Source organism: Vanellus vanellus (assembly GCF_965231255.1).
Source record: "Vanellus vanellus genome assembly, chromosome: 2".
NCBI classification, from domain to species: Eukaryota; Metazoa; Chordata; class Aves; order Charadriiformes; family Charadriidae; genus Vanellus; species Vanellus vanellus.
Genome location: NC_138906.1, coordinates 49,574,130 through 49,599,812, shown reverse-complemented (window position 1 = coordinate 49,599,812; position 25,683 = coordinate 49,574,130).

The following is a 25,683-nucleotide window of genomic DNA, read 5'->3' as shown; positions in this document are numbered from 1 at the left end:
CCCGCTGGCACCTTTGCTGTGGCAGCAAAAGCTGGACGTTTGTCTTTTTTTGCTCCAAACAGCGGCGAAAGTGAAAAAAGGTGCTTTTGAGGACAGAGTCCGCAGGAAAGCAAGAGAGGGCCAAATTGTGTGGGGCATTTGAAGGGGTTCCAGGAGGCAGTGAGGACCAGCATCACTTTTCCCCGCTGGCACCTTTGCTGTGGCAGCAAAAGCTGGACGTTTGTCTTTTTGGCTCCAAACAGCGGCGAAAGTGAAAAAAGGTGCTTTTGAGGCTAGAGTCTGCAGGAAAGCAGAGAGGGCCAAATTGTGTGGGGCATTTGAAGGGGTTCCAGGAGGCAGTGAGGACCAGCATCACTTTTCCCCGCTGGCACCTTTGCTGTGGCAGCAAAAGCTGGACGTTTGTCTTTTTGGCTCCAAACAGCGGCGAAAGTGAAAAAAGGTGCTTTTGAGGCTAGAGTGCGCAGGAAAGCAGAGAGGGCCAAATTGTCTGGGGCATTTGAAGGGGTTCCAGGAGGCAGTGAAGACCAGCATCACTTTTCCCCTCTGGCACCTTTGCTGTGGCAGCAAAAGCTGGACGTTTGTCTTTTTGGCTCCAAACAGCGGCGAAAGTGAAAAAAGGTGCTTTTGAGGCTAGAGTGCGCAGGAAAGCAGAGAGGGCCAAATTGTGTGGGGCATTTGAAGGGGTTCCAGGAGGCAGTGAGGACCAGCATCACTTTTCCCCGCTGGCACCTTTGCTGTGGCAGCAAAAGCTGGACGTTTGTCTTTTTTTGCTCAAAACAGCGGTGAAATTAAAAAAAAGATGCTTTAGAGCATAGAGTCCGCAGGAAAGCAGAGAGGGCCAAATTGTGTGGGGCATTTGAAGGGGTTCCAGGAGGCAGTGAGGACCAGCATCACTTTTCCCCGCTGGCACCTTTGCTGTGGCAGCAAAAGCTGGACGTTTGTCTTTTTTGCTCCAAACAGCGGCGAAAGTGAAAAAAGGTGCTTTTGAGGCTAGAGTGCGCAGGAAAGCAGAGAGGGCCAAATTGTGTGGGGCATTTGAAGGGGTTCCAGGAGGCAGTGAGGACCAGCATCACTTTTCCCCGCTGGCACCTTTGCTGTGGCAGCAAAAGCTGGACGTTTGTCTTTTTGGCTCCAAACAGCGGCGAAAGTGAAAAAAGGTGCTTTTGAGGCTAGAGTGCGCAGGAAAGCAGAGAGGGCCAAATTGTGTGGGGCATTTGAAGGGGATCCAGGAGGCAGTGAGGACCAGCATCACTTTTCCCCGCTGGCACCTTTGCTGTGGCAGCAAAAGCTGGACGTTTGTCTTTTTGGCTCCAAAGAGCGGCGAAAGTGAAAAAAGGTGCTTTTGAGGCTAGAGTGCGCAGGAAAGCAGAGAGGGCCAAATTGTGTGGGGCATTTGAAGGGGTTCCAGGAGGCAGTGAGGACCAGCATCACTTTTCCCCGCTGGCACCTTTGCTGTGGCAGCAAAAGCTGGACGTTTGTCTTTTTTGCTCCAAACAGCGGCGAAAGTGAAAAAAGGTGCTTTTGAGGCTAGAGTGCGCAGGAAAGCAGAGAGGGCCAAATTGTGTGGGGCATTTGAAGGGGTTCCAGGAGGCAGTGAGGACCAGCATCACTTTTCCCCGCTGGCACCTTTGCTGTGGCAGCAAAAGCTCGACGTTTGTCTTTTTTGCTCCAAACAGCGGCGAAAGTGAAAAAAGGTGCTTTTGAGGCTAGAGTGCGCAGGAAAGCAGAGAGGGCCAAATTGTGTGGGGCATTTGAAGGGGTTCCAGGAGGCAGTGAGGACCAGCATCACTTTTCCCCGCTGGCACCTTTGCTGTGGCAGCAAAAGCTAGACATTTGTCTTTTTTTGCTCCAAACAGCAGCGAAAGTGAAAAAAGGTGCTTTTGAGGCTAGAGTGCGCAGGAAAGCAGAGAGGGCCAAATTGTGTGGGGCATTTGAAGGGGTTCCAGGAGGCAGTGAGGACCAGCATCACTTTTCCCCGCTGGCACCTTTGCTGTGGCAGCAAAAGCTGGACGTTTGTCTTTTTGGCTCCAAACAGCGGCGAAAGTGAAAAAAGGTGCTTTTGAGGCTAGAGTCCGCAGGAAAGCAGAGAGGGCCAAATTGTGTGGGGCATTTGAAGGGGTTCCAGGAGGCAGTGAGGACCAGCATCACTTTTCCCCGCTGGCACCTTTGCTGTGGCAGCAAAAGCTGGACGTTTGTCTTTTTTTGCTCCAAACAGCGGCGAAAGTGAAAAAAGGTGCTTTTGAGGATAGAGTCCGCAGGAAAGCAAGAGAGGGCCAAATTGTGTGGGGCATTTGAAGGGGTTCCAGGAGGCAGTGAGGACCAGCATCACTTTTCCCCGCTGGCACCTTTGCTGTGGCAGCAAAAGCTGGACGTTTGTCTTTTTTGCTCCAAACAGCGGCGAAAGTGAAAAAAGGTGCTTTTGAGGCTAGAGTGCGCAGGAAAGCAGAGAGGGCCAAATTGTGTGGGGCATTTGAAGGGGTTCCAGGAGGCAGTGAGGACCAGCATCACTTTTCCCCGCTGGCACCTTTGCTGTGGCAGCAAAAGCTCGACGTTTGTCTTTTTGGCTCCAAACAGCGGCGAAAGTGAAAAAAGGTGCTTTTGAGGATAGAGTGCGCAGGAAAGCAGAGAGGGCCAAATTGTGTGGGGCATTTGAAGGGGTTCCAGGAGGCAGTGAGGACCAGCATCACTTTTCCCCGCTGGCACCTTTGCTGTGGCAGCAAAAGCTGGACGTTTGTCTTTTTTGCTCCAAACAGCGGCGAAATTGAAAAAAGGTGCTTTTGAGGCTAGAGTCTGCAGGAAAGCAGAGAGGGCCAAATTGTGTGGGGCATTTGAAGGGGTTCCAGGAGGCAGTGAGGACCAGCATCACTTTTCCCCTCTGGCACTTTTGCTGTGGCAGCAAAAGCTGGACGTTTGTCTTTTTTTGCTCCAAACAGCGGCGAAAGTGAAAAAAGGTGCTTTTGAGGCTAGAGTGCGCAGGAAAGCAGAGAGGGCCAAATTGTGTGGGGCATTTGAAGGGGTTCCAGGAGGCAGTGAGGACCAGCATCACTTTTCCCCGCTGGCACCTTTGCTGTGGCAGCAAAAGCTGGACGTTTGTCTTTTTGGCTAGAAACAGCACCGAAAGTGAAAAAAGGTGCTTTTGAGGATAGAGTCTGCAGGAAAGCAGAGAGGGCCAAATTGTGTGGGGCATTTGAAGGGGTTCCAGGAGGCAGTGAGGACCAGCATCACTTTTCCCCGCTGGCACCTTTGCTGTGGCAGCAAAAGCTGGACGTTTGTCTTTTTTTGCTCCAAACACCGGCGAAAGTGAAAAAAGGTGCTTTTGAGGCTAGAGTGCGCAGGAAAGCAGAGAGGGCCAAATTGTGTGGGGCATTTGAAGGGGTTCCAGGAGGCTGTGAGAACCAGCATCACTTTTCCCCGCTGGCACCTTTGCTGAGGCAGCAAAAGCTGGACGTTTGTCATTTTTTGCTCAAAACAGCGGCGAAAGTGAAAAAAGGTGCTTTTGAGGATAGAGTCCGCAGGAAAGCAAGAGGGCCAAATTGTGTGGGGCATTTGAAGGGGTTCCAGGAGGCAGTGAGGACCAGCATCACTTTTCCCCGCTGGCACCTTTGCTGTGGCAGCAAAAGCTGGACGTTTGTCTTTTTTGCTCCAAACAGCGGCGAAAGTGAAAAAAGGTGCTTTTGAGGCTAGAGTCTGCAGGAAAGCAGAGAGGGCCAAATTGTGTGGGGCATTTGAAGGGGTTCCAGGAGGCAGTGAGGACCAGCATCACTTTTCCCCTCTGGCACTTTTGCTGTGGCAGCAAAAGCTGGACGTTTGTCTTTTTTTGCTCAAAACAGCGGCGAAAGTGAAAATAGGTGCTTTTGAGCATAGAGTGCGCAGGAAAGCAGAGAGGGCCAAATTGTGTGGGGCATTTGAAGGGGTTCCAGGAGGCAGTGAGGACCAGCATCACTTTTCCCCGCTGGCACCTTTGCTGTGGCAGCAAAAGCTGGACGTTTGTCTTTTTGGCTAGAAACAGCACCGAAAGTGAAAAAAGGTGCTTTTGAGGATAGAGTCTGCAGGAAAGCAGAGAGGGCCAAATTGTGTGGGGCATTTGAAGGGGTTCCAGGAGGCAGTGAGGACCAGCATCACTTTTCCCCGCTGGCACCTTTGCTGTGGCAGCAAAAGCTGGACGTTTGTCTTTTTTTGCTCAAAACACCGGCGAAAGTGAAAAAAGGTGCTTTTGAGGCTAGAGTGCGCAGGAAAGCAGAGAGGGCCAAATTGTGTGGGGCATTTGAAGGGGTTCCAGGAGGCAGTGAGAACCAGCATCACTTTTCCCCGCTGGCACCTTTGCTGAGGCAGCAAAAGCTGGACGTTTGTCATTTTTTGCTCAAAACAGCGGCGAAAGTGAAAAAAGGTGCTTTTGAGGATAGAGTCCGCAGGAAAGCAAGAGGGCCAAATTGTGTGGGGCATTTGAAGGGGTTCCAGGAGGCAGTGAGGACCAGCATCACTTTTCCCCGCTGGCACCTTTGCTGTGGCAGCAAAAGCTGGACGTTTGTCTTTTTTGCTCCGAACAGCTGCGAAAGTGAAAAAACGTGCTTTTGAAGATAGAGTCTGCAGGAAAGCAGAGAGGGCCAAATTGTGTGGGGCATTTGAAGGGGTTCCAGGAGGCAGTGAGGACCAGCATCACTTTTCCCCGCTGGCACCTTTGCTGTGGCAGCAAAAGCTGGACGTTTGTCTTTTTGGCTCCAAACAGCGGCGAAAGTGAAAAAAGGTGCTTTTGAGGCTAGAGTGCGCAGGAAAGCAGAGAGGGCCAAATTGTGTGGGGCATTTGAAGGGGTTCCAGGAGGCAGTGAGGACCAGCATCACTTTTCCCCGCTGGCACCTTTGCTGTGGCAGCAAAAGCTGGACGTTTGTCTTTTTGGCTCCAAACAGCGGCGAAAGTGAAAAAAGGTGCTTTTGAGGCTAGAGTGCGCAGGAAAGCAGAGAGGGCCAAATTGTGTGGGGCATTTGAAGGGGTTCCAGGAGGCAGTGAGGACCAGCATCACTTTTCCCCGCTGGCACCTTTGCTGTGGCAGCAAAAGCTCGACGTTTGTCTTTTTTGCTCCAAACAGCGGCGAAAGTGAAAAAAGGTGCTTTTGAGGCTAGAGTGCGCAGGAAAGCAGAGAGGGCCAAATTGTGTGGGGCATTTGAAGGGGTTCCAGGAGGCAGTGAGGACCAGCATCACTTTTCCCCGCTGGCACCTTTGCTGTGGCAGCAAAAGCTGGACGTTTGTCTTTTTGGCTAGAAACAGCGGCGAAAGTGAAAAAAGGTGCTTTTGAGGATAGAGTGCGCAGGAAAGCAGAGAGGGCCAAATTGTGTGGGGCATTTGAAGGGGTTCCAGGAGGCAGTGAGGACCAGCATCACTTTTCCCCGCTGGCACCTTTGCTGTGGCAGCAAAAGCTGGACGTTTGTCTTTTTGGCTCCAAACAGCGGCGAAAGTGAAAAAAGGTGCTTTTGAGGCTAGAGTGCGCAGGAAAGCAGAGAGGGCCAAATTGTGTGGGGCATTTGAAGGGGATCCAGGAGGCAGTGAGGACCAGCATCACTTTTCCCCGCTGGCACCTTTGCTGTGGCAGCAAAAGCTGGACGTTTGTCTTTTTTGCTCCAAACAGCGGCGAAAGTGAAAAAAGGTGCTTTTGAGGCTAGAGTCCGCAGGAAAGCAGAGAGGGCCAAATTGTGTGGGGCATTTGAAGGGGTTCCAGGAGGCAGTGAGGACCAGCATCACTTTTCCCCGCTGGCACCTTTGCTGTGGCAGCAAAAGCTGGACGTTTGTCTTTTTTGCTCCAAACAGCGGCGAAAGTGAAAAAAGGTGCTTTTGAGGCTAGAGTGCGCAGGAAAGCAGAGAGGGCCAAATTGTGTGGGGCATTTGAAGGGGTTCCAGGAGGCAGTGAGGACCAGCATCACTTTTCCCCGCTGGCACCTTTGCTGTGGCAGCAAAAGCTGGACGTTTGTCTTTTTTTGCTCAAAACACCGGCGAAAGTGAAAAAAGGTGCTTTTGAGGCTAGAGTGCGCAGGAAAGCAGAGAGGGCCAAATTGTGTGGGGCATTTGAAGGGGTTCCAGGAGGCAGTGAGGACCAACATCACTTTTCCCCGCTGGCACCTTTGCTGAGGCAGCAAAAGCTGGACGTTTGTCTTTTTTTGCTCAAAACAGCTGCGAAAGTGAAAAAAGGTGCTTTTGAGGATAGAGTCCGCAGGAAAGCAAGAGAGGGCCAAATTGTGTGGGGCATTTGAAGGGGTTCCAGGAGGCAGTGAGGACCAGCATCACTTTTCCCCGCTGGCACCTTTGCTGTGGCAGCAAAAGCTGGACGTTTGTCTTTTTTGCTCCGAACAGAGGCGAAAGTGAAAAAAGGTGCTTTTGAGGATAGAGTCTGCAGGAAAGCAGAGAGGGCCAAATTGTGTGGGGCATTTGAAGGGGTTCCAGGAGGCAGTGAGGACCAGCATCACTTTTCCCCGCTGGCACCTTTGCTGTGGCAGCAAAAGCTGGACGTTTGTCTTTTTGGCTCCAAACAGCGGCGAAAGTGAAAAAAGGTGCTTTTGAGGATAGAGTCCGCAGGAAAGCAAGAGAGGGCCAAATTGTGTGGGGCATTTGAAGGGGTTCCAGGAGGCAGTGAGGACCAGCATCACTTTTCCCCGCTGGCACCTTTGCTGAGGCAGCAAAAGCTGGACGTTTGTCTTTTTTTGCTCAAAACAGCTGCGAAAGTGATAAAAGTTGCTTTTGAGGCTAGAGTGCGCAGGAAAGCAGAGAGGGCCAAATTGTCTGGGGCATTTGAAGGGGTTCCAGGAGGCAGTGAGGACCAGCATCACTTTTCCCCGCTGGCACCTTTGCTGTGGCAGCAAAAGCTGGACGTTTGTCTTTTTTTGCTCCAAACAGCGGCGAAAGTGAAAAAAGGTGCTTTTGAGGACAGAGTCCGCAGGAAAGCAAGAGAGGGCCAAATTGTGTGGGGCATTTGAAGGGGTTCCAGGAGGCAGTGAGGACCAGCATCACTTTTCCCCGCTGGCACCTTTGCTGTGGCAGCAAAAGCTGGACGTTTGTCTTTTTGGCTCCAAACAGCGGCGAAAGTGAAAAAAGGTGCTTTTGAGGCTAGAGTCTGCAGGAAAGCAGAGAGGGCCAAATTGTGTGGGGCATTTGAAGGGGTTCCAGGAGGCAGTGAGGACCAGCATCACTTTTCCCCGCTGGCACCTTTGCTGTGGCAGCAAAAGCTGGACGTTTGTCTTTTTGGCTCCAAACAGCGGCGAAAGTGAAAAAAGGTGCTTTTGAGGCTAGAGTGCGCAGGAAAGCAGAGAGGGCCAAATTGTGTGGGGCATTTGAAGGGGTTCCAGGAGGCAGTGAAGACCAGCATCACTTTTCCCCTCTGGCACCTTTGCTGTGGCAGCAAAAGCTGGACGTTTGTCTTTTTGGCTCCAAACAGCGGCGAAAGTGAAAAAAGGTGCTTTTGAGGCTAGAGTGCGCAGGAAAGCAGAGAGGGCCAAATTGTGTGGGGCATTTGAAGGGGTTCCAGGAGGCAGTGAGGACCAGCATCACTTTTCCCCGCTGGCACCTTTGCTGTGGCAGCAAAAGCTCGACGTTTGTCTTTTTTGCTCCAAACAGCGGCGAAAGTGAAAAAAGGTGCTTTTGAGGCTAGAGTGCGCAGGAAAGCAGAGAGGGCCAAATTGTGTGGGGCATTTGAAGGGGTTCCAGGAGGCAGTGAGGACCAGCATCACTTTTCCCCGCTGGCACCTTTGCTGTGGCAGCAAAAGCTGGACGTTTGTCTTTTTTTGCTCAAAATAGCTGCGAAAGTGAAAAAAGGTGCTTTTGAGGCTAGAGTCCGCAGGAAAGCAGAGAGGGCCAAATTGTGTGGGGCATTTGAAGGGGTTCCAGGAGGCAGTGAGGACCAGCATCACTTTTCCCCGCTGGCACCTTTGCTGTGGCAGCAAAAGCTGGACGTTTGTCTTTTTGGCTCCAAACAGCGGCGAAAGTGAAAAAAGTTGCTTTTGAGGCTAGAGTGCGCAGGAAAGCAGAGAGGGCCAAATTGTGTGGGGCATTTGAAGGGGTTCCAGGAGGCAGTGAGGACCAGCATCACTTTTCCCCGCTGGCACCTTTGCTGTGGCAGCAAAAGCTGGACGTTTGTCTTTTTTTGCTCAAAACAGCGGCGAAAGTGAAAAAAGGTGCTTTTGAGGATAGAGTCCGCAGGAAAGCAAGAGAGGGCCAAATTGTGTGGGGCATTTGAAGGGGTTCCAGGAGGCAGTGAGGACCAGCATCACTTTTCCCCGCTGGCACCTTTGCTGTGGCAGCAAAAGCTGGACGTTTGTCTTTTTCTCTCCAAACAGCTGCGAAAGTGAAAAAAGGTGCTTTTGAGGCTAGAGTCTGCAGGAAAGCAGAGAGGGCCAAATTGTGTGGGGCATTTGAAGGGGTTCCAGGAGGCAGTGAGGACCAGCATCACTTTTCCCCGCTGGCACCTTTGCTGTGGCAGCAAAAGCTGGACGTTTGTCTTTTTGGCTCCAAACAGCGGCGAAAGTGAAAAAAGTTGCTTTTGAGGCTAGAGTGCGCAGGAAAGCAGAGAGGGCCAAATTGTGTGGGGCATTTGAAGGGGTTCCAGGAGGCAGTGAGGACCAGCATCACTTTTCCCCGCTGGCACCTTTGCTGAGGCAGCAAAAGCTGGACGTTTGTCTTTTTGGCTCCAAACAGCGGCGAAATTGAAAAAAGGTGCTTTTGAGGCTAGAGTGCGCAGGAAAGCAGAGAGGGCCAAATTGTGTGGGGCATTTGAAGGGGTTCCAGGAGGCAGTGAGGACCAGCATCACTTTTCCCCGCTGGCACCTTTGCTGTGGCAGCAAAAGCTGGACGTTTGTCTTTTTGGCTCCAAATTGTGGCGAAAGTGAAAAAAGGTCTTTTGAGGCTAGAGTGCGCAGGAAAGCAGAGAGGGCCAAATTGTGTGGGGCATTTGAAGGGGTTCCAGGAGGCAGTGAGGACCAGCATCACTTTTCCCCGCTGGCACCTTTGCTGTGGCAGCAAAAGCTGGACGTTTGTGTTTTTTTGCTCAAAACAGCTGCGAAAGTGATAAAAGGTGCTTTTGAGGATAGAGTCCGCAGGAAAGCAGAGAGGGCCAAATTGTGTGGGGCATTTGAAGGGGTTCCAGGAGGCAGTGAGGACCAGCATCACTTTTCCCCGCTGGCACCTTTGCTGTGGCAGCAAAAGCTGGACGTTTGTCTTTTTGGCTCCAAACAGCGGCGAAAGTGAAAAAAGGTGCTTTTGAGGCTAGAGTGCGCAGGAAAGCAGAGAGGGCCAAATTGTGTGGGGCATTTGAAGGGGTTCCAGGAGGCAGTGAGGACCAGCACCACTTTTCCCCGCTGGCACCTTTGCTGTGGCAGCAAAAGCTCGACGTTTGTCTTTTTTGCTCCAAACAGCGGCGAAAGTGAAAAAAGGTGCTTTTGAGGCTAGAGTGCGCAGGAAAGCAGAGAGGGCCAAATTGTGTGGGGCATTTGAAGGGGTTCCAGGAGGCAGTGAGGACCAGCATCACTTTTCCCCGCTGGCACCTTTGCTGTGGCAGCAAAAGCTGGACGTTTGTCTTTTTTGCTCCAAACAGCGGAGAAAGTGAAAAAAGGTGCTTTTGAGGCTAGAGTGCGCAGGAAAGCAGAGAGGGCCAAATTGTGTGGGGCATTTGAAGGGGTTCCAGGAGGCAGTGAGGACCAGCATCACTTTTCCCCGCTGGCACCTTTGCTGTGGCAGCAAAAGCTGGACTTTTGTCTTTTTGGCTAGAAACAGCTGCGAAAGTGAAAAAAGTTGCTTTTGAGGCTAGAGTGCGCAGGAAAGCAGAGAGGGCCAAATTGTGTGGGGCATTTGAAGGGGTTCCAGGAGGCAGTGAGGACCAGCATCACTTTTCCCCGCTGGCACCTTTGCTGTGGCAGCAAAAGCTGGACGTTTGTCTTTTTTTGCTCCAAACAGCGCCGAAAGTGAAAAAAGGTGCTTTTGAGGATAGAGTCCGCAGGAAAGCAAGAGAGGGCCAAATTGTGTGGGGCATTTGAAGGGGTTCCAGGAGGCAGTGAGGACCAGCATCACTTTTCCCCGCTGGCACCTTTGCTGTGGCAGCAAAAGCTGGACGTTTGTCTTTTTGGCTCCAAACATCTGCGAAAGTGAAAAAAGGTGCTTTTGAGGCTAGAGTCTGCAGGAAAGCAGAGAGGGCCAAATTGTGTGGGGCATTTGAAGGGGTTCCAGGAGGCAGTGAGGACCAGCATCACTTTTCCCCGCTGGCACCTTTGCTGTGGCAGCAAAAGCTGGACGTTTGTCTTTTTGGCTCCAAACAGCGGCGAAAGTGAAAAAAGGTGCTTTTGAGGCTAGAGTGCGCAGGAAAGCAGAGAGGGCCAAATTGTGTGGGGCATTTGAAGGGGTTCCAGGAGGCAGTGAGGACCAGCATCACTTTTCCCCGCTGGCACCTTTGCTGTGGCAGCAAAAGCTGGACGTTTGTCTTTTTGGCTAGAAACAGCGGCGAAAGTGAAAAAAGGTGCTTTTGAGGATAGAGTGCGCAGGAAAGCAGAGAGGGCCAAATTGTGTGGGGCATTTGAAGGGGTTCCAGGAGGCAGTGAGGACCAGCATCACTTTTCCCCGCTGGCACCTTTGCTGAGGCAGCAAAAGCTGGACGTTTGTCTTTTTTTGCTCAAAACAGCTGCGAAAGTGAAAAAAGGTGCTTTTGAGGATAGAGTCCGCATGAAAGCAAGAGAGGGCCAAATTGTGTGGGGCATTTGAAGGGGTTCCAGGAGGCAGTGAGGACCAGCATCACTTTTCCCCGCTGGCACATTTGCTGTGGCAGCAAAAGCTGGACGTTTGTCTTTTTTGCTCCAAACAGCGGCGAAAGTGAAAAAAGGTGCTTTTGAGGCTACAGTCAGCAGGAAAGCAGAGAGGGCCAAATTGTGTGGGGCATTTGAAGGGGTTCCAGGAGGCAGTGAGGACCAGCATCACTTTTCCCCGCTGGCACCTTTGCTGTGGCAGCAAAAGCTGGACGTTTGTCTTTTTGGCTCCAAACAGCGGCGAAAGTGAAAAAAGTTGCTTTTGAGGCTAGAGTGCGCAGGAAAGCAGAGAGGGCCAAATTGTGTGGGGCATTTGAAGGGGTTCCAGGAGGCAGTGAGAAGCAGCATCACTTTTCCCCGCTGGCACCTTTGCTGTGGCAGCAAAGCTGGACGTTTGTCTTTTTTTGCTCAAAACAGCGGCGAAAGTGAAAAAAGGTGCTTTTGAGGATAGAGTCCGCAGGAAAGCAAGAGAGGGCCAAATTGTGTGGGGCATTTGAAGGGGTTCCAGGAGGCAGTGAGGACCAGCATCACTTTTCCCCGCTGGCACCTTTGCTGTGGCAGCAAAAGCTGGACGTTTGTCTTTTTCTCTCCAAACAGCTGCGAAAGTGAAAAAAGGTGCTTTTGAGGCTAGAGTCTGCAGGAAAGCAGAGAGGGCCAAATTGTGTGGGGCATTTGAAGGGGTTCCAGGAGGCAGTGAGGACCAGCATCACTTTTCCCCGCTGGCACCTTTGCTGTGGCAGCAAAAGCTCGACGTTTGTCTTTTTGGCTCCAAACAGCGGCGAAAGTGAAAAAAGGTGCTTTTGAGGCTAGAGTGCGCAGGAAAGCAGAGAGGGCCAAATTGTGTGGGGCATTTGAAGGGGTTCCAGGAGGCAGTGAGGACCAGCATCACTTTTCCCCTCTGGCACCTTTGCTGTGGCAGCAAAAGCTGGACGTTTGTCTTTTTGGCTCCAAACAGCGGCGAAAGTGAAAAAAGGTGCTTTTGAGGCTAGAGTGCGCAGGAAAGCAGAGAGGGCCAAATTGTGTGGGGCATTTGAAGGGGTTCCAGGAGGCAGTGAGGACCAGCATCACTTTTCCCCGCTGGCACCTTTGCTGTGGCAGCAAAAGCTGGACGTTTGTCTTTTTGGCTAGAAACAGCGGCGAAAGTGAAAAAAGGTGCTTTTGAGGCTAGAGTGCGCAGGAAAGCAGAGAGGGCCAAATTGTGTGGGGCATTTGAAGGGGTTCCAGGAGGCAGTGAGGACCAGCATCACTTTTCCCCGCTGGCACCTTTGCTGTGGCAGCAAAAGCTGGACGTTTGTCTTTTTTTGCTCAAAACACCGGCGAAAATGAAAAAAGGTGCTTTTGAGGCTAGAGTGCGCAGGAAAGCAGAGAGGGCCAAATTGTGTGGGGCATTTGAAGGGGTTCCAGGAGGCAGTGAGGACCAACATCACTTTTCCCCGCTGGCACCTTTGCTGAGGCAGCAAAAGCTGGACGTTTGTCTTTTTTTGCTCAAAACAGCTGCGAAAGTGAAAAAAGGTGCTTTTGAGGATAGAGTCCGCAGGAAAGCAAGAGAGGGCCAAATTGTGTGGGGCATTTGAAGGGGTTCCAGGAGGCAGTGAGGACCAGCATCACTTTTCCCCGCTGGCACCTTTGCTGTGGCAGCAAAAGCTGGACGTTTGTCTTTTTTGCTCCGAACAGAGGCGAAAGTGAAAAAAGGTGCTTTTGAGGATAGAGTCTGCAGGAAAGCAGAGAGGGCCAAATTGTGTGGGGCATTTGAAGGGGTTCCAGGAGGCAGTGAGGACCAGCATCACTTTTCCCCGCTGGCACCTTTGCTGTGGCAGCAAAAGCTGGACGTTTGTCTTTTTGGCTCCAAATTGTGGCGAAAGTGAAAAAAGGTGCTTTTGAGGCTAGAGTGCGCAGGAAAGCAGAGAGGGCCAAATTGTGTGGGGCATTTGAAGGGGTTCCAGGAGGCAGTAAGGACCAGCATCACTTTTCCCCGCTGAAACCTTTGCTGAGGCAGCAAAAGCTGGACGTTTGTGTTTTTTTGCTCAAAACAGCTGCGAAAGTGATAAAAGGTGCTTTTGAGGATAGAGTCCGCAGGAAAGCAAGAGAGGGCCAAATTGTGTGGGGCATTTGAAGGGGTTCCAGGAGGCAGTGAGGACCAGCATCACTTTTCCCCGCTGGCACCTTTGCTGTGGCAGCAAAAGCTGGACGTTTGTCTTTCTTGCTCCGAACAGCTGCGAAAGTGAAAAAACGTGCTTTTGAGGCTAGAGTGCGCAGGAAAGCAGAGAGGGCCAAATTGTGTGGGGCATTTGAAGGGGTTCCAGGAGGCAGTGAGGACCAGCATCACTTTTCCCCGCTGGCACCTTTGCTGTGGCAGCAAAAGCTGGACGTTTGTCTTTTTGGCTCCAAAGAGCGGCGAAAGTGAAAAAAGGTGCTTTTGAGGCTAGAGTGCGCAGGAAAGCAGAGAGGGCCAAATTGTGTGGGGCATTTGAAGGGGTTCCAGGAGGCAGTGAGGACCAGCACCACTTTTCCCCGCTGGCACCTTTGCTGTGGCAGCAAAAGCTCGACGTTTGTCTTTTTTGCTCCAAACAGCGGCGAAAGTGAAAAAAGGTGCTTTTGAGGCTAGAGTGCGCAGGAAAGCAGAGAGGGCCAAATTGTGTGGGGCATTTGAAGGGGTTCCAGGAGGCAGTGAGGACCAGCATCACTTTTCCCCGCTGGCACCTTTGCTGAGGCAGCAAAAGCTGGACGTTTGTCTTTTTTTGCTCAAAACACCGGCGAAAGGGAAAAAAGGTGCTTTTGAGGATAGAGTCCGCAGGAAAGCAAGAGAGGGCCAAATTGTGTGGGGCATTTGAAGGGGTTCCAGGAGGCAGTGAGGACCAGCATCACTTTTCCCCGCTGGCACCTTTGCTGTGGCAGCAAAAGCTGGACGTTTGTCTTTTTTGCTCCAAACAGCGGCGAAAGTGAAAAAAGGTGCTTTTGAGGCTACAGTCAGCAGGAAAGCAGAGAGGGCCAAATTGTGTGGGGCATTTGAAGGGGTTCCAGGAGGCAGTGAGGACCAGCATCACTTTTCCCCGCTGGCACCTTTGCTGTGGCAGCAAAAGCTGGACGTTTGTCTTTTTGGCTCCAAACAGCGGCGAAAGTGAAAAAAGTTGCTTTTGAGGCTAGAGTGCGCAGGAAAGCAGAGAGGGCCAAATTGTGTGGGGCATTTGAAGGGGTTCCAGGAGGCAGTGAGGACCAGCATCACTTTTCCCCGCTGGCACCTTTGCTGTGGCAGCAAAAGCTGGACGTTTGTCTTTTTTTGCTCCAAACAGCGGCGAAAGTGAAAAAAGGTGCTTTTGAGGATAGAGTGCGCAGGAAAGCAAGAGAGGGCCAAATTGTGTGGGGCATTTGAAGGGGTTCCAGGAGGCAGTGAGGACCAGCATCACTTTTCCCCGCTGGCACCTTTACTGTGGCAGCAAAAGCTGGACGTTTGTCTTTTTTGCTCCGAACAGCTGCGAAAGTGAAAAAACGTGCTTTTGAAGATAGAGTCTGCAGGAAAGCAGAGAGGGCCAAATTGTGTGGGGCATTTGAAGGGGTTCCAGGAGGCAGTGAGGACCAGCATCACTTTTCCCCGCTGGCACCTTTGCTGTGGCAGCAAAAGCTGGACGTTTGTCTTTTTGGCTCCAAACAGCGGCGAAAGTGAAAAAAGGTGCTTTTGAGGCTAGAGTGCGCAGGAAAGCAGAGAGGGCCAAATTGTGTGGGGCATTTGAAGGGGTTCCAGGAGGCAGTGAGGACCAGCACCACTTTTCCCCGCTGGCACCTTTGCTGTGGCAGCAAAAGCTGGACGTTTGTCTTTTTTGCTCCAAACAGCGCCGAAAGTGAAAAAAGGTGCTTTTGAGGCTAGAGTGCGCAGGAAAGCAGAGAGGGCCAAATTGTGTGGGGCATTTGAAGGGGTTCCAGGAGGCAGTGAGGACCAGCATCACTTTTCCCCGCTGGCACCTTTGCTGTGGCAGCAAAAGCTGGACGTTTGTCTTTTTGGCTAGAAACAGCGGCGAAAGTGAAAAAAGGTGCTTTTGAGGATAGAGTGCGCAGGAAAGCAGAGAGGGCCAAATTGTGTGGGGCATTTGAAGGGGTTCCAGGAGGCAGTGAGGACCAGCATCACTTTTCCCCGCTGGCACCTTTGCTGAGGCAGCAAAAGCTGGACGTTTGTCTTTTTGGCTCCAAACAGCGGCGAAAGTGAAAAAAGTTGCTTTTGAGGCTAGAGTGCGCAGGAAAGCAGAGAGGGCCAAATTGTGTGGGGCATTTGAAGGGGTTCCAGGAGGCAGTGAGGACCAGCATCACTTTTCCCCGCTGGCACCTTTGCTGTGGCAGCAAAAGCTGGACGTTTGTCTTTTTGGCTAGAAACAGCGGCGAAAGTGAAAAAAGGTGCTTTTGAGGATAGAGTGCGCAGGAAAGCAGAGAGGGCCAAATTGTGTGGGGCATTTGAAGGGGTTCCAGGAGGCAGTGAGGACCAGCATCACTTTTCCCCGCTGGCACCTTTGCTGTGGCAGCAAAAGCTGGATGTTTGTCTTTTTTGCTCCAAACAGCGGCGAAAGTGAAAAAAGGTGCTTTTGAGGCTAGAGTCCGCAGGAAAGCAGAGAGGGCCAAATTGTCTGGGGCATTTGAAGGGGTTCCAGGAGGCAGTGAGGACCAGCATCACTTTTCCCCGCTGGCACCTTTGCTGTGGCAGCAAAAGCTGGACGTTTGTCTTTTTGTCTCCAAACAGCGGCGAAAGTGAAAAAAGTTGCTTTTGAGGCTAGAGTGCGCAGGAAAGCAGAGAGGGCCAAATTGTGTGGGGCATTTGAAGGGGTTCCAGGAGGCAGTGAGGACCAGCATCACTTTTCCCCGCTGGCACCTTTGCTGTGGCAGCAAAAGCTGGACGTTTGTCTTTTTTTGCTCCAAACAGCGGCGAAAGTGAAAAAAGGTGCTTTTGAGGATAGAGTCCGCAGGAAAGCAAGAGAGGGCCAAATTGTGTGGGGCATTTGAAGGGGTTCCAGGAGGCAGTGAGGACCAGCATCACTTTTCCCCGCTGGCACCTTTGCTGTGGCAGCAAAAGCTGGACGTTTGTCTTTTTTTGCTCCAAACAGCGGCGAAAGTGAAAAAAGGTGCTTTTGAGGATAGAGTGCGCAGGAAAGCAAGAGAGGGCCAAATTGTGTGGGGCATTTGAAGGGGTTCCAGGAGGCAGTGAGGACCAGCATCACTTTTCCCCGCTGGCACCTTTACTGTGGCAGCAAAAGCTGGACGTTTGTCTTTTTTGCTCCGAACAGCTGCGAAAGTGAAAAAACGTGCTTTTGAAGATAGAGTCTGCAGGAAAGCAGAGAGGGCCAAATTGTGTGGGGCATTTGAAGGGGTTCCAGGAGGCAGTGAGGACCAGCATCACTTTTCCCCGCTGGCACCTTTGCTGTGGCAGCAAAAGCTGGACGTTTGTCTTTTTGGCTCCAAACAGCGGCGAAAGTGAAAAAAGGTGCTTTTGAGGCTAGAGTGCGCAGGAAAGCAGAGAGGGCCAAATTGTGTGGGGCATTTGAAGGGGTTCCAGGAGGCAGTGAGGACCAGCACCACTTTTCCCCGCTGGCACCTTTGCTGAGGCAGCAAAAGCTGGACGTTTGTCTTTTTGGCTCCAAACAGCGGCGAAAGTGAAAAAAGTTGCTTTTGAGGCTAGAGTGCGCAGGAAAGCAGAGAGGGCCAAATTGTGTGGGGCATTTGAAGGGGTTCCAGGAGGCAGTGAGGACCAGCATCACTTTTCCCCGCTGGCACCTTTGCTGTGGCAGCAAAAGCTGGACGTTTGTCTTTTTTTGCTCCAAACAGCGGCGAAAGTGAAAAAAGGTGCTTTTGAGGCTAGAGTGTGCAGGAAAGCAGAGAGGGCCAAATTGTGTGGGGCATTTGAAGGGGTTCCAGGAGGCAGTGAGGACCAGCATCACTTTTCCCCGCTGGCACCTTTGCTGTGGCAGCAAAAGCTGGACGTTTGTCTTTTTGGCTAGAAACAGCGGCGAAAGTGAAAAAAGGTGCTTTTGAGGATAGAGTGCGCAGGAAAGCAGAGAGGGCCAAATTGTGTGGGGCATTTGAAGGGGTTCCAGGAGGCAGTGAGGACCAGCATCACTTTTCCCCGCTGGCACCTTTGCTGTGGCAGCAAAAGCTGGATGTTTGTCTTTTTTGCTCCAAACAGCGGCGAAAGTGAAAAAAGGTGCTTTTGAGGCTACAGTCAGCAGGAAAGCAGAGAGGGCCAAATTGTGTGGGGCATTTGAAGGGGTTCCAGGAGGCAGTGAGGACCAGCATCACTTTTCCCCGCTGGCACCTTTGCTGTGGCAGCAAAAGCTGGACGTTTGTCTTTTTGTCTCCAAACAGCGGCGAAAGTGAAAAAAGTTGCTTTTGAGGCTAGAGTGCGCAGGAAAGCAGAGAGGGCCAAATTGTGTGGGGCATTTGAAGGGGTTCCAGGAGGCAGTGAGGACCAGCATCACTTTTCCCCGCTGGCACCTTTGCTGTGGCAGCAAAAGCTGGACGTTTGTCTTTTTTTGCTCCAAACAGCGGCGAAAGTGAAAAAAGGTGCTTTTGAGGATAGAGTCCGCAGGAAAGCAAGAGAGGGCCAAATTGTGTGGGGCATTTGAAGGGGTTCCAGGAGGCAGTGAGGACCAGCATCACTTTTCCCCGCTGGCACCTTTGCTGTGGCAGCAAAAGCTGGACGTTTGTCTTTTTGTCTCCAAACAGCTGCGAAAGTGAAAAAAGGTGCTTTTGAGGCTAGAGTCTGCAGGAAAGCAGAGAGGGCCAAATTGTGTGGGGCATTTGAAGGGGTTCCAGGAGGCAGTGAGGACCAGCATCACTTTTCCCCGCTGGCACCTTTGCTGTGGCAGCAAAAGCTGGACGTTTGTCTTTTTGGCTCCAAAGAGCGGCGAAAGTGAAAAAAGGTGCTTTTGAGGCTAGAGTGCGCAGGAAAGCAGAGAGGGCCAAATTGTGTGGGGCATTTGAAGGGGTTCCAGGAGGCAGTGAGGACCAGCATCACTTTTCCCCTCTGGCACCTTTGCTGTGGCAGCAAAAGCTGGACGTTTGTCTTTTTGGCTCCAAACAGCGGCAAAAGTGAAAAAAGGTGCTTTTGAGGCTAGAGTGCGCAGGAAAGCAGAGAGGGCCAAATTGTGTGGGGCATTTGAAGGGGTTCCAGGAGGCAGTGAGGACCAGCATCACTTTTCCCCGCTGGCACCTTTGCTGTGGCAGCAAAAGCTGGACGTTTGTCTTTTTGGCTAGAAACAGCGGCGAAAGTGAAAAAAGGTGCTTTTGAGGCTAGAGTGCGCAGGAAAGCAGAGAGGGCCAAATTGTGTGGGGCATTTGAAGGGGTTCCAGGAGGCAGTGAGGACCAGCATCACTTTTCCCCGCTGGCACCTTTGCTGTGGCAGCAAAAGCTGGACGTTTGTCTTTTTTTGCCAAAACACCGGCGAAAGTGAAAAAAGGTGCTTTTGAGGCTAGAGTGCTCAGGAAAGCAGAGAGGGCCAAATTGTGTGGGGCATTTGAAGGGGTTCCAGGAGGCAGTGAGGACCAGCATCACTTTTCCCCGCTGGCACCTTTGCTGAGGCAGCAAAAGCTGGACGTTTGTCTTTTTTTGCTCAAACAGCGCCGAAAGTGAAAAAAGGTGCTTTTGAGGATAGAGTGCGCAGGAAAGCAGAGAGGGCCAAATTGTGTGGGGCATTTGAAGGGGTTCCAGGAGGCAGTGAGGACCAGCATCACTTTTCCCCGCTGGCACCTTTGCTGTGGCAGCAAAGCTGGACGTTTGTCTTTTTGGCTCCAAACAGCGCCGAAAGTGAAAAAAGGTGCTTTTGAGGCTAGAGTGCGCAGGAAAGCAGAGAGGGCCAAATTGTGTGGGGCATTTGAAGGGGTTCCAGGAGGCAGTGAGGACCAGCATCACTTTTCCCCGCTGGCACCTTTGCTGTGGCAGCAAAAGCTCGACGTTTGTCTTTTTGGCTCCAAACAGCGGCGAAAGTGAAAAAAGGTGCTTTTGAGGCTAGAGTGCGCAGGAAAGCAGAGAGGGCCAAATTGGGTGGGGCATTTGAAGGGGTTCCAGGAGGCAGTGAGGACCAGCATCACTTTTCCCCGCTGGCACCTTTGCTGTGGCAGCAAAAGCTGGACGTTTGTCTTTTTTGCTCCAAACAGCGGCGAAAGTGAAAAAAGGTGCTTTTGAGGCTAGAGTCCGCAGGAAAGCAGAGAGGGCCAAATTGTGTGGGGCATTTGAAGGGGTTCCAGGTGGCAGTGAGGACCAGCATCACTTTTCCCCGCTGGCACCTTTGCTGTGGCAGCAAAAGCTGGACGTTTGTCCTTTTGGCTCCAAACAGCGGCGAAAGTGAAAAAAGGTGCTTTTGAGGCTAGAGTCCGCAGGAAAGCAGAGAGGGCCAAATTGTGTGGGGCATTTGAAGGGGTTCCAGGAGGCAGTGAGGACCAGCATCACTTTTCCCCGCTGGCACCTTTGCTGTGGCAGCAAAAGCTGGACGTTTGTCTTTTTTTGCTCCAAACAGCGGCGAAAGTGAAAAAAGGTGCTTTTGAGGCTAGAGTGCGCAGGAAAGCAGAGAGGGCCAAATTGTGTGGGGCATTTGAAGGGGTTCCAGGAGGCAGTGAGGACCAGCATCACTTTTCCCCTCTGGCACCTTTGCTGTGGCAGCAAAAGCTGGACGTTTGTCTTTTTTTGCTCAAAACACCGGCGAAAGTGAAAAAAGGTGCTTTTGAGGCTAGAGTGCGCAGGAAAGCAGAGAGGGCCAAATTGTGTGGGGCATTTGAAGGGGTTCCAGGAGGCAGTGAGGACCAGCATCACTTTTCCCCGCTGGCACCTTTGCTGTGGCAGCAAAAGCTGGACGTTTGTCTTTTTTTGCTCAAAACAGCGGCGAAAGTGAAAAAAGGTGCTTTTGAGGCTAGAGTGCGCAGGAAAGCAGAGAGGGCCAAATTGTGTGGGGCATTTGAAGGGGTTCCAGGAGGCAGTGAGGACCAGCATCACTTTTCCCCGCTGGCACCTTTGCTGTGGCAGCAAAAGCTGGACGTTTGTCTTTTTGGCTAGAAACAGCGGCGAAAGTGAAAAAAGGTGCTTTTGAGGATAGAGTGCGCAGGAAAGCAGAGAGGGCCAAATTGTGTGGGGCATTTGAAGGGGTTCCAGGAGGCAGTGAGGACCAGCATCACTTTTCCCCGCTGGCACCTTTGCTGTGGCAGCAAAAGCTGGATGTTTGTCTTTTTTGCTCCAAACAGCGGCGAAAGTGAAAAAAGGTGCTTTTGAGGCTACAGTCAGCAGGAAAGCAGAGAGGGCCAAATTGTGTGGGGCATTTGAAGGGGTTCCAGGAGGCAGTGAGGACCAGCATCACTTTTCCCCGCTGGCACCTTTGCTGTGGCAGCAAAAGCTGGACGTTTGTCTTTTTGTCTCCAAACAGCGGCGAAAGTGAAAAAAGTTGCTTTTGAGGCTAGAGTGCGCAGGAAAGCAGAGAGGGCCAAATTGTGTGGGGCATTTGAAGGGGTTCCAGGAGGCAGTGAGGACCAGCATCACTTTTCCCCGCTGGCACCTTTGCTGTGGCAGCAAAAGCTGGACGTTTGTCTTTTTTTGCTCCAAACAGCGGCGAAAGTGAAAAAAGGTGCTTTTGAGGATAGAGTCCGCAGGAAAGCAAGAGAGGGCCAAATTGTGTGGGGCATTTGAAGGGGTTCCAGGAGGCAGTGAGGACCAGCATCACTTTTCCCCGCTGGCACCTTTGCTGTGGCAGCAAAAGCTGGACGTTTGTCTTTTTGTCTCCAAACAGCTGCGAAAGTGAAAAAAGGTGCTTTTGAGGCTAGAGTCTGCAGGAAAGCAGAGAGGGCCAAATTGTGTGGGGCATTTGAAGGGGTTCCAGGAGGCAGTGAGGACCAGCATCACTTTTCCCCGCTGGCACCTTTGCTGTGGCAGCAAAAGCTGGACGTTTGTCTTTTTGGCTCCAAAGAGCGGCGAAAGTGAAAAAAGGTGCTTTTGAGGCTAGAGTGCGCAGGAAAGCAGAGAGGGCCAAATTGTGTGGGGCATTTGAAGGGGTTCCAGGAGGCAGTGAGGACCAGCATCACTTTTCCCCTCTGGCACCTTTGCTGTGGCAGCAAAAGCTGGACGTTTGTCTTTTTGGCTCCAAACAGCGGCAAAAGTGAAAAAAGGTGCTTTTGAGGCTAGAGTGCGCAGGAAAGCAGAGAGGGCCAAATTGTGTGGGGCATTTGAAGGGGTTCCAGGAGGCAGTGAGGACCAGCATCACTTTTCCCCGCTGGCACCTTTGCTGTGGCAGCAAAAGCTGGACGTTTGTCTTTTTGGCTAGAAACAGCGGCGAAAGTGAAAAAAGGTGCTTTTGAGGCTAGAGTGCGCAGGAAAGCAGAGAGGGCCAAATTGTGTGGGGCATTTGAAGGGGTTCCAGGAGGCAGTGAGGACCAGCATCACTTTTCCCCGCTGGCACCTTTGCTGTGGCAGCAAAAGCTGGACGTTTGTCTTTTTTTGCCAAAACACCGGCGAAAGTGAAAAAAGGTGCTTTTGAGGCTAGAGTGCTCAGGAAAGCAGAGAGGGCCAAATTGTGTGGGGCATTTGAAGGGGTTCCAGGAGGCAGTGAGGACCAGCATCACTTTTCCCCGCTGGCACCTTTGCTGAGGCAGCAAAAGCTGGACGTTTGTCTTTTTTTGCTCAAACAGCGCCGAAAGTGAAAAAAGGTGCTTTTGAGGATAGAGTGCGCAGGAAAGCAGAGAGGGCCAAATTGTGTGGGGCATTTGAAGGGGTTCCAGGAGGCAGTGAGGACCAGCATCACTTTTCCCCGCTGGCACCTTTGCTGTGGCAGCAAAGCTGGACGTTTGTCTTTTTGGCTCCAAACAGCGCCGAAAGTGAAAAAAGGTGCTTTTGAGGCTAGAGTGCGCAGGAAAGCAGAGAGGGCCAAATTGTGTGGGGCATTTGAAGGGGTTCCAGGAGGCAGTGAGGACCAGCATCACTTTTCCCCGCTGGCACCTTTGCTGTGGCAGCAAAAGCTCGACGTTTGTCTTTTTGGCTCCAAACAGCGGCGAAAGTGAAAAAAGGTGCTTTTGAGGCTAGAGTGCGCAGGAAAGCAGAGAGGGCCAAATTGGGTGGGGCATTTGAAGGGGTTCCAGGAGGCAGTGAGGACCAGCATCACTTTTCCCCGCTGGCACCTTTGCTGTGGCAGCAAAAGCTGGACGTTTGTCTTTTTTGCTCCAAACAGCGGCGAAAGTGAAAAAAGGTGCTTTTGAGGCTAGAGTCCGCAGGAAAGCAGAGAGGGCCAAATTGTGTGGGGCATTTGAAGGGGTTCCAGGTGGCAGTGAGGACCAGCATCACTTTTCCCCGCTGGCACCTTTGCTGTGGCAGCAAAAGCTGGACGTTTGTCCTTTTGGCTCCAAACAGCGGCGAAAGTGAAAAAAGGTGCTTTTGAGGCTAGAGTCCGCAGGAAAGCAGAGAGGGCCAAATTGTGTGGGGCATTTGAAGGGGTTCCAGGAGGCAGTGAGGACCAGCATCACTTTTCCCCGCTGGCACCTTTGCTGTGGCAGCAAAAGCTGGACGTTTGTCTTTTTTTGCTCCAAACAGCGGCGAAAGTGAAAAAAGGTGCTTTTGAGGCTAGAGTGCGCAGGAAAGCAGAGAGGGCCAAATTGTGTGGGGCATTTGAAGGGGTTCCAGGAGGCAGTGAGGACCAGCATCACTTTTCCCCTCTGGCACCTTTGCTGTGGCAGCAAAAGCTGGACGTTTGTCTTTTTTTGCTCAAAACACCGGCGAAAGTGAAAAAAGGTGCTTTTGAGGCTAGAGTGCGCAGGAAAGCAGAGAGGGCCAAATTGTGTGGGGCATTTGAAGGGGTTCCAGGAGGCAGTGAGGACCAGCATCACTTTTCCCCGCTGGCACCTTTGCTGTGGCAGCAAAAGCTGGACGTTTGTCTTTTTTTGCTCAAAACAGCGGCGAAAGTGAAAAAAGGTGCTTTTGAGGCTAGAGTGCGCAGGAAAGCAGAGAGGGCCAAATTGTGTGGGGCATTTGAAGGGGTTCCAGGAGGCAGTGAGGACCAGCATCACTTTTCCCCGCTGGCACCTTTGCTGTGGCAGCAAAAGCTGGACGTTTGTCTTTTTGGCTCCAAAGAGCGGCGAAAGTGAAAAAAGTTGCTTTTGAGGCTAGAGTGCGCAGGAAAGCAGAGAGGGCCAAATTGTGTGGGGCATTTGAAGGGGTTCCAGGAGGCAGTGAGGACCAGCATCACTTTTCCCCTCTGGCACCTTTGCTGTGGCAGCAAAAGCTGGACGTTTGTCTTTTTTTGCTCAAAACAGCGGCGAAAGTGAAAAAAGGTGCTTTTGAGGCTAGAGTGCGCAGGAAAGCAGAGAGGGCCAAATTGTGTGGGGCATTTGAAGGGGTTCCAGGAGGCAGTGAGGACCAGCATCACTTTTCCCCGCTGGCACCTTTGCTGTGGCAGCAAAAGCTGGACGTTTGTCTTTTTGGCTCCAAAGAGCGGCGAAAGTGAAAAAAGGTGCTTTTGAGGCTAGAGTGCGCAGGAAAGCAGAGAGGGCCAAATTGTGTGGGGCATTTGAAGGGGTTCCAGGAGGCAGTGAGGACCAGCATCACTTTTCCCCTCTGGCACCTTTGCTGTGGCAGCAAAAGCTGGACGTTTGTCTTTTTGGCTCCAAACAGCGGCGAAAGTGAAAAAAGGTGCTTTTGAGGCTAGAGTCCGCAGGAAAGCAGAGAGGGCCAAATTGTGTGGGGCATTTGAAGGGGTTCCAGGAGGCAGTGAGGACCAGCATCACTTTTCCTCGCTGGCACCTTTGCTGTGGCAGCAAAAGCTGGACGTTTGTCTTTTTTGCTCCGAACAGAGGCGAAAGTGAAAAAAGGAGTCCCTCTTTCTATTTTCCTTGCTTTTCTTTAGCACCACAGCTCTATCCATCTTGTAACAGTGAGTTTTTTTTAGAGTACCTCCATAAAGGTGCAGTCAACACAGTTCTGGTTCACAGAATTGCACCTACTTCACCCAGACCTCAGAACCTACTTGTGTAAAGCAGAAGACCCACAAACTGGCTCCTCACTAAAATCAAAAGGATGCCTGGCCTATTTAGTCTGTTCCTCTGCTTGTCTTCTGCCAGTTCATGCTTTCTCTCTGCCAAAGTTTGCCTGCAGTTTGGGGACGTCTCTGGGCAGCTCTCTTGTTCACCAGCAGCTGTCAGTCGTGAGCTGCCCTATCAGAGTCCTGCACCAACTACTCAGCATCACCATTTGTAACACTTCAAGACACTACATTAACAGGTTCCTAAAAATAATAATAATAAAAAAAAAACGATAAAAATCAAAGTCTCTAGATATTATGAGTGCTGAAATAGAATTACATGTATCTACCCACCTTTATTTGGAGAGGAGTTGACTCCAAAGAGGCTGCCTAATGTTTCACAGTATGTCTGAGGGGAGACTGATTAGAAGGGCAGATATAGGTGCCTTCAGGGAGAGTTCTGTAGTCAGCAGAGCAGGGCAGGAATCCTGGGCCAATGCTTTACTGGGACATTGTCAAAATTAACAGTCATAGAGTAACTCCCATGGGCACATTCTCTGCTCAAAGCCAGTTCAAAACATTTACAATTATAGAAATGTAATTATGACAACAATTCTTACATATGAACTTATCTTCATATCACATTAAATTGTTTTTTTAATGCATTTTTAAAATGCCTGGCCTCCTAGAACAGCTCGAACTTTTAAAGCTTGATCCATTCAGCCATGTGACAACCCAAGATGGTTCACATTTGTTTCCTGAGACAGTAAGAATTGTTTGACTGTGGTCTGACAGCATTTGGTATCATGCAGAAGCCAAGAACAGCCCTTGATAATGCCAGGAGGGGGAAATCAGACTGAGGAATCTTAAGAACTTGTTAGCTGAATTGAATTCTAAATGCCTGGCAGATGACTGTGGGTTTCCTAAAAGCAAGGTATGTGGGAAATGTCCAAATTGCAGCTGTCCTTACATTGGTCTGTCAGAGAAGCACTTGCAGTTTTAAGTGTTATATATTAGCATACAACTTAGGACATTAAAAAAAAAAAAGGCTATTATTCACAAGAGGAAAAACTGATTAAGGAATATTTTACGAACAGTTAAAGAACACGAGGTAATATGCTGTCTCATTGAGAAGACAGCATGCAGCACCACATTTATTAACGACCAACTGCTTAACTTAAATCACAGTTACAGCACAAGGTTGGTTGTTAGCTGTCAGAGTCAGTACTAGCAAAGCTGAGCTTCCTAGATTACATTCCTGTAGAAAATATGCTTCATTTTGCAAGCGAAAAAAAACCAACCACCTAGCTTGAAAGAGATTTGATTCCTGCAGATCAGACGGTTACAGAGAAATTTTCTTTTTAAACATTTCTTTCAGGCCTAACTAGGGAATTAACAGCTGAAGTGGAAAAAGAGGATGATGTCTATTTGAGCAGCATGATGAGCTTCTGAAAATCAAAGGCTGGTAAAAGCAGTATTAGAATTTACACTTCAGGGAAAGAAGTTAAGTTTTAGAAACATCAGACACAATCAAGGGAGGTTCACATGTCATCTCCATCGTCAAAATATCGTATCTATCTCAAGAAGAAGAATTGCTACTGTGTAATGCTCCAGGTCATCTTTGACAGGTTACGTTTTTTCAAGAGCTCCACACAAGACCTTTACCTTAGCCATTGTGCAACACAAACTAACGTCAGCATCACACTGATCTCCTACTCCCTAAACTGGCAATCTGCAAGTCAGGTAATCAAAGTCAGTGTTTCAATTTTGCACTGCACAGTTCTCTACAAGGCTTGCCTTACTTACTTGAGGAGACAACAAGGTCTGTAACCATGCTTGTCTACAGCCAACTTATTTCACTGACACCTATCCATATTCTAAAGTTGAGAGTATACTTTCTTGTTGAAATGGTCTCTAAGCAGATAATGAAGACCTATCACAAAGACAATATTCCAGC